Here is an 8,220-nt window from a genome sequence, read left to right as displayed (position 1 = left end):
TTCATTTTCATTGTGCTAAAGCACTACAGAGTTCAGGCGCTGGCTGAAGGCAGCAAAAAACTAAATAGTAGCACATGCTGCACAACGGGCGCTATAGGAGCAAATATCAGACGCGTGATGCCCGGAAAAAACAAGCTAACTACTTTAACAGCGTTTATATTCATCAAAGAGAGTTGACAACATCTCGCTTGACTATCGGCGCCGACCTCATGCCCCCTAGAAAGCCTGCGGAAAAGAAAAGGTATGTACAGTCGCCGTTAAAAGTAAATGGAAGGCGACTTTGTCAAAAAAATTAATTTCTTTAAATCTAAAGCATAATGGTCCATGTTTGTTGGTGGACAGTGCAATTCGCGCAACCACAATTAGTCTGCACATATGTATTCAAGGATGCATGAATTAAGGGGGGGGGCGTAATTATTAAATTTTTCGTTAATATTGCCTTCCATTTACTTTTGACGGCACCTGTACGTATCACTGCATCCACTGGTATACGTTGCACGGACACCAGCGGATGTGGTTTTCCTCTGTGCTGAGCCTGAGCTCGCTCGAGCTGCACGCAAAAAGAGAAAAAAGCTGTGCAATGACGTCGCGCCCACGCCTGCGTAAAGAGAACAAAAAAAAAACGCGACGAGAACCCAGGCAGTGCGTTTGAATCGAGTGCAAAGCGCCGCGTTGCACGCAAAGAGGAAAAAAAAAAAGCTGGGCGCACCCTCGCGCAACGACAAAAACAAAAAATGCGACGAGGGCCGAGGCAGTGCGCGTGAATCGAGTCCCTGCATGAAACCAAAACCGAAACTTCTCTAGAGTCGCTTTGCAAACGCTAGGCGCCGCCAGCGCTGCTTCAGCCGACGGAAGTGGCGTGAAGTCACGTGATCGCACTCTTGGGCGTCGTCTGCTCGAGTGCGTCTACGGGATATGGTTTGGCAATACGCTGCCCGGCCCGGTCTTGAAGACGTGGGACTTAGCTGGGTGGGCCTAAGTTTCGAATCTCGAGCTGAGTCCGGGCTCGGAGTTCAGATTTCGGGCAATGAAGGATCTTGTTCGGAATCACAGTTTCTTTGGGCCGTAGTCGAAGGTTGCGGGATTCATATTTTTAACTGCAAGAAGTTAACTGATCTCAGACCCACACATTCAAGAGAAAATCATAGTTGCTGTAGGGATGTGCATATCACTTGGTCGAGTATGCACGAAATGCGTATTCAGTCTTGATCTGTCCACTTTATTTTCTCGTTTCTGCCAATGGCCGTGGCTGCCCACTTTCCATCAAGGCATACTTCCGGCGCCGTCAACAGGACTTCCCTCATTCATGGCTGTCTTCAATTCTCTCCTCGGGGGCGTCGCCAGCAATGTCCCGGCCAAAAAGTCTGTAGTCTATACCCGCAGCTCCACTTAGAACAGCCGCTGCGAAATAGTGGCACAGAAATGAATGTTTTTAAATCACAGCTGAATCATTGAAACGTGCTTGTGGAGATATCCGACACTTGGGTCGAGAAAACGATACACAACGCGTGCTAAGTACACAACTGAAAAAAAAGCATCGAAGTTGCAGGGCATATTTTTAAGACATGCAGTGTGCAGTTATGGCTAACGTCAAGATCAGATCTCTCTAACTTGATGAGAACAATCTTCCTGAATTTTTGTTGAATTTCAGTTTGTGAATATGCTTTCTTTGCAACCGCCTCACTATCCTTCTGCTGTATTCGTAGATGTTATATGGTTATAGAGCTACTCAAACACTTAAAAAATACCTCGTATCGAAACTCAGTTAAAGCCGACGTAGTAAGTGAAGACTTCTCAGCAAATCTCACTGGCCATATTTTATTTTCAGCATCTCCTGCCTAGGCAGGAACATGATGCGCTGCGGTTCACCCTGGCCTCCCATACCCGCAATAGAATACGATTTTTTTCATACGAGCATAACAAAATGGGGGGTAATGCTGACATAAAAACACTCAGATCGGCAAAGAAGGCTTGCTGGCTGCGGAGGGACGACGCAATGTTAGTTGCTTCCTGGTATACGCTGCTCCAATATTGTGGTATCTGTCGTTGGGGATCTATGCCGAGTTGCGCCTCATGGTGGCCATTCTTCCTTCTATTGCAATATTTCGCACGATCATATGAGTTTTTAAAGCTCTGTGGCTGCGTTTCAGCGCGCAACTAAAAGTTCGTACCGATAAAAGCAGCCCCGAAGACGATGAGAGTTGACAGGTTTCCCATGTTTCTCGAGAGCTGCAAGAAGTCAACGGAAAGCATTTCAGTAATTTTTCCTGTGTTGAGAATAAAAATGTCGTTCAAACAGCGGCGTCTTTACGAGAATGCAGAACGAAAAATATCAGCCGCAATTTTTCTATTCAGTACCCGCGAAGACTTTACATTTTCCCAAGCATGAAATAGTCATCAACACGCTTAACGTTAAAGAGACGAAATAAGGCGGAGAGAATAAAGAAACCAATTTTTTTTTCTCTCTGCAAAGACCCATAAACCCAACTGGCCATTTCGTGCAATAGTTTCAGAGGCAGGGACATGGCTGCAGCATGTCGCAAGATACTTGCAACGGAAACTCAACGTTTTAACGATCAATTACCCTTTTAGAATAAAAAATTATGACGAAAATCACTTTCCTAAAATGATGGGATCACGATAAAAAAACTGCAGATTTTTAGTCGACATAAAAGATTTGTATTACAAGATTGGCCAGGCGGAAATCTTGTCAGCTGTGAATAAGCACATCGAAAAGCATGGTTTTATAGCCTTCCAAAGCGCGTGCGGAATTTCCGCCGATGCCTTCCTAAAATTGTTATCATTTTATCTTAGTTCGACTTTTGTAGAATGGAATGGGGATATGTAGACTCAGAAAGACGGGATATGTATTGGTTCGTGCCTATCCTCGATTCCTAGCGATATGTTTTTGGCCATGCGTGACAAAACACTGCAAGATCGTCTAGAAGGGTTCGGTGTTTGCCGCATTTTTAGATTTGTTGACGATTACTTTGTATTGGTACAGAACGACAACCTCAGTTTTGAGCAGCAGTTCCTAAAGATTCATTCAGTGTTCACAGAGTGTCTTGAACCACTGGTTTTAACACATGAAACCCCACTTAACGATTCTATAAGGTTCTTAGATCTCGCCCTTCATTTCACTCCGTCCCATGTGTGTTGGTCGTACGAGCCTCGAGCAAAAAAACCCATCCTGCCATCAGCATCAGCTTATTCCAAAGATGTAAAAAGGGCCATTATTCATTTTTTTTAATAATTCTTTTAAGAAGTGTTGCCTGCATAGTATGGGACAAAGCTTTGCGAAACAAGTTGATCGCCTTGCGATGGCTGGTTATCCGTCCGATGTCCTAGTGTCAGTGGCAGAAAAGCAGCTGAAAAACCTGAGACCTCGCCACACTAGCGAACCGGTTAGGCAAAGGGAAAGAAGAAAGGTTGTTGTTTTGCGTTATCTCCATCAGGTGTCGCACAACCTCCGGCAAGTTGGAAGTCGGGCAGGGGCTGACGTAGTATGTTTAGCGCCAGAAAAACTTTCCAGGTTGTGGAAAAAAAAGTTTACTGCATGACCGACGAAACGCGCAGGTGTAGAGTTAAACACGGGGAGCATTTTGTCCCGTGTCAAGAAGATGAGATGTATTCACTGCCCATGTCCTGTGGGAAAACATACATCGGGCAGACTGGCCGCTGTCTCAACAAACTGGCTAAAGGAGCACAGTGACAATGTCGCAAGTTTTGCTACCTCAGGCCACTTAGCCAAACTTTGCAGGGACTGCAGCGCAGAAGATGACAGCGACGATAAATATGAACCTATGTACGGGCAATGCAGACGCATTAACAAGAGAAATAATAGAAGCGTGTATGATTATAAGATTGCAGGACGAGTGCATAAGCGCACCATCAGTGGCGTTGTCCCAGAAAGAGATCAAATATCTAGAATGTGAAATCTGACACGTCCCGGTTAACCGCCGTACTTGTACCCTTGCGCGTGCCTGCAGCTATTCTTGTGTTTTTTCCTGTTCTGATCACCAGGTGGTATAAAAACCCCACTGGACTCGAATAAAATTTAGTTGACAGTACAGCGCTGTTGTGTCCCCCTCTGCTTCTGTGCCGTCGTTGCGCTGTAATAATGCAGCAATGAACCAAATAGATGCTTCACTTATAGAAAAAGCTTCTGTGCTATAATCCACTCACCACATTCAAAACTGAATCTATATTTTGTCGTTGAGCTGGTACCCTTAATTACTCTCGAATTGATAGCTGTAGGTAGCCACTAGTAAGTGGAGAAGTATATACTAAATGCAAAGCGAACAAACACACAATGAAGACCAAGAAAGAGATTTTGTATAAACTTAAACGCCAGAAAGCGTTGCGTGGAGAACTCGGAACAAAAATACCGCCAGGAGATGTAAACCTACCCGACCCTCGTTATGGCGTGCCTTAAAAGCCCTACTAACAGCTCTTCATTGTCGGCTATCTTTTCGCATTCGTCGTTATTTTATCTGGCCACAAAGAAAAAAAACATCAATGTTCACATGATTGCTGCCCTTAATCCCAAAAGCTTTATATTTGAGGAGAGAAGCTTGGAGGGTTTGGAACCTCGCGTCTAATGTCCAGCGCGTTAATTAGATTTGATAGGTTCTCGAAGATACGAGTATGTGCATTTTAAGTAATGCGTTAATAGCGTTCTGATTATTCAAGGCGGTACCAAAAGCTTAAGCAAGGCAAACCGTGAGGACACGGAACTATGGCTATAAATGGCGCTTTGGTACGGCAGAGTACAGGGGTCATCTTAGACAAATATAATGAAGCCCTTTAGCTTCTCGGGAAGACATGGAGACAGCTGTTTAATCCAGCGGAAACATATTACAATAAATGTATACTCTAGTTTTGCGATGAAGTGGAATACATACCGGTGCACTGAAGCTTAGGCGACTGCAGGGTGATCCGGGAGGTTGTGATCTTGCATGTGAAGCGCCGCTTTTTATACACTTCTTGCTGAAGGCGAATGTACGAATCAGACAAACAAAAACAATGCAAACACATCCATGAGGTTTTAATCATCGGCAAATTGGAATATAAAAAGAAATCGTCTGCCTTTTAGCAACTGGCAATGCACTTTTGAAACGCTGTGACAGATTTTAAATTGATTCCGCCGTTTGAAAAGTCCCCTTTTCTAGCTGTAATAAAAAAGTGTTTCAACATAATTGCTTTCCTACTTTAGCGCGGGGCGAAATCAGCCATTTAATTGAAAACTTTGTAATCCTGCGCTGCTTGACACACGTCAAGTCATTGATGTGATGGAGTCCTGCCCGGGTTGGATCAAAAACCAAAGAAACTATTGCCTGAATTTATCTCGTCAAATTACTGATAGGCTTGTTATCCATTGTTAAATCTTAATATCAACTCGATCACATTCCTGAAAACTTGGTTAATATACATCGCACTCTGTTTAAAGCCACCATAAAGAAATTAATCACAACGTCCAGCTCAACGAAATTTTCATAACAGTCCGTTATCATTTCATTCTAGAACGTTTTTTTTTTTAATATTTACTACGGTAAATTATATTTCTCATTTTTTCTGCTAATTTCTTAAACTGAAACACTACTTCTCTAAACGTCGAATTTCAAATGCGGCTGACCCTCGCAGCTTTTAAGGTTTCCAATGATTTGATGGTAAAAAGGAAGAACCTGAACAGAATGATTCCAAGGCTTCGACCTTCGGGCTCTGCTATAAAATTTCAGCGTGGGAGGAGAAGGAGATGAGGAAGCTTTACGAACATGAAGACGCGTGTTTTATGGCACAGGCTATATCAAAGAACACACCAAAATCAGCACACATGCAGAATGAAATTGTCGCGAAAATTCCCCACCCACCAGTGACCAAAATGCCCACTCTAGTCATCGATACGTCTCCCCAATGCGTTCTACATCGACCAGCTCCAGAAAAGTTGTTTGGCAAGGAGCATGGCCGTCTTGTTTCAGTGGTTGTTTCAGTCCCATGTGCTATGTCGTATAAAATTCCGTGGGTCAGCGGATCCAGTGCAAAGCAGAAAGTGCGCCTTTCCAGCTTTGGCCAAAAGTGCGAACGGCTTCCACAGATTTGTGCGCAGCTGGTCGCGCCTTCTCGCACCCGCTTCACTTAAAGCACATTATCTACTACATTCCAATCTCGTTGCCTTCCCAGCCACTCCCACTGCGGGAGTCAATGACATCCTAGTCGAAATCAAGGAGAAGAAATGGCCTTGTCCAGAACGCGTGCAATGTATGTAATGCGAGCGCGGGAGAACCGCTGGTCCTTCAAGCTAACGGATTGGAGAGACATGGGAGAGGCCTGTGCCCTGCAGCGGACGTACACAGGCTGATGATGATGGCGCTTTACCATTAGGAGTGAAATATGATTAGGGTGGGAATTCGGTGCATGCACATTCGGTTGCTGTTAAAGCAGTATGAATGAAGACCAGAGCTGCAGTCGCTGCAGTAGACATTAAACATTACTGTGAGGCCAGTTAGTGTTTGTCCCCTTTTTGCCCTTCATTTTTTAGCATGACAAAACATGGCCAATGAAAATGCACCATGCGACATTAATTACTACCAAAGAATCTACTAAGTCTTGTGGACGTTGCTTAAGAACGACCGAGGCCGGCATCAGTACTTTGGCTGCTCTAACACCGAAGCGAGGCCTAAGAGTGGAGGGCTCGAAAGATGTGCTGCTGCAGACTGTTTTATCGAGAATGAAGTCAAGCATTGATCAACCTGTCTGTATTACGTACCGCCAGTTGTATGATGTAAGTGGGCTACGAAGCACCGTGAACGTGTGAACTACTTGGCGGCATTGAAGTAGTCCCGTTAAGTATTGAGGTGTGAAAATGAGCTTTTTATTTTTGAAACCGTGAGGCGCTCTTATGTACTGCGCGGAAGAACTTTGTGATTTTCTTTGACATATGGGACGTGTCGCCGATTCCTGTGATCTAAGCACGTTTTCCGCGCGTAGTTCACGTTAGGTTGTCTGGACAAGTATTTCCTGTGAGTGCCCATTCTCGACACGTGAGCAACATGCGACTTCTTGGGATGACGTGTCTAATTTTGTTTGCTGAATTGCTCCATGGTTTCTCCATAAAAAATACTACACTTACCTTCACATGGAATCCAATCGTGCTTGAGTGTTCGCCTCGGCTACGGGAGGTCGGGGGTTCGATCTCCTAACGCCCAGCTGTTATCTTCTCTTCGCATTTCATGCCCTGCCCAATTTCATTTATTCCTGATTTCGACTGGGTGTCATTAATCTGCGTTTCTTTTCTCATCCACTCCACCCTCTTCCGGTCTCCTAATGCATATCGTGTTCTAAACTCTTAGAAACTCTCATATTGAGAATAGCAAGACGAACAAGCTTTCTTCTTTACTTTAGAGCAGTCTGCCGCAGCTTAACTTTCGAACCCTCCACTCTTACGCGTTGCTTCTGTGTCAGAGCAGCTAAAATATTGGGGGGGGGGGGGGGGGGGGGCTCGGTCGTTCTTAAGGAACCCTAACAAGACTTAATCGATTCTTTGGTGGTAATTAGTGTCGCATAGTGCTATTGCATTGGCCACGTGTAGTCATGCTAAAAAAAATGCAAGGCAAAATGGGGAAAAACACTAACTGGCATCACAGTAATGTTGAATGTCTACTGCAGCGACTGCAGCTCTGGTTTTCATTCATTCTGCTTTAACAGGAATCGAGCGTGCATGCAGCGAATTGCCACCCTAATCTTGTTTCACTCTTAATGGTAAAGCGTCATCATCATCAGCCTGATTACGTCCACTGTAGGGAAGAGGCCTCTCCCACGTCTCACCACTCCGTTACTTTTAAGGACCAGCGGTTATCCTGCCATCGCTTTACAGACATTGCACGTGTTCTGGACAAGCCAATCTCTTCCTTTTGATTTCGACAAGGATGCCATTAACTCCCGCAGTGGGAGTGGCTGGCAAGGCAACGAGATTGTAATATAGTAGATAATGTGCTTTAAGTGAAGCGGGTGCGAGAAGGCACGACCAGCTGCGCACAAATCTGTAGAAGCCGTTTGCGCTTTTGGCCATAGCTGGAAAGGCGCATTTTCTGCCTTGCACTGCATACACGGACCCCTGGAATTTTATACGACATAGCACATGGGATTGAATCAACCACTGCAACACAAGGCTAGGCTCCTTGCCAAACGACTTTTCTGGAGCACATCGATGCGGAACGGATT

Source organism: Amblyomma mixtum, chromosome 6 (assembly GCF_055824585.1).
Source record: "Amblyomma mixtum isolate Tamu chromosome 6, ASM5582458v1, whole genome shotgun sequence".
Classification (NCBI taxonomy): Eukaryota; Metazoa; Arthropoda; class Arachnida; order Ixodida; family Ixodidae; genus Amblyomma; species Amblyomma mixtum.
This window is presented reverse-complemented; position numbering follows the sequence as displayed.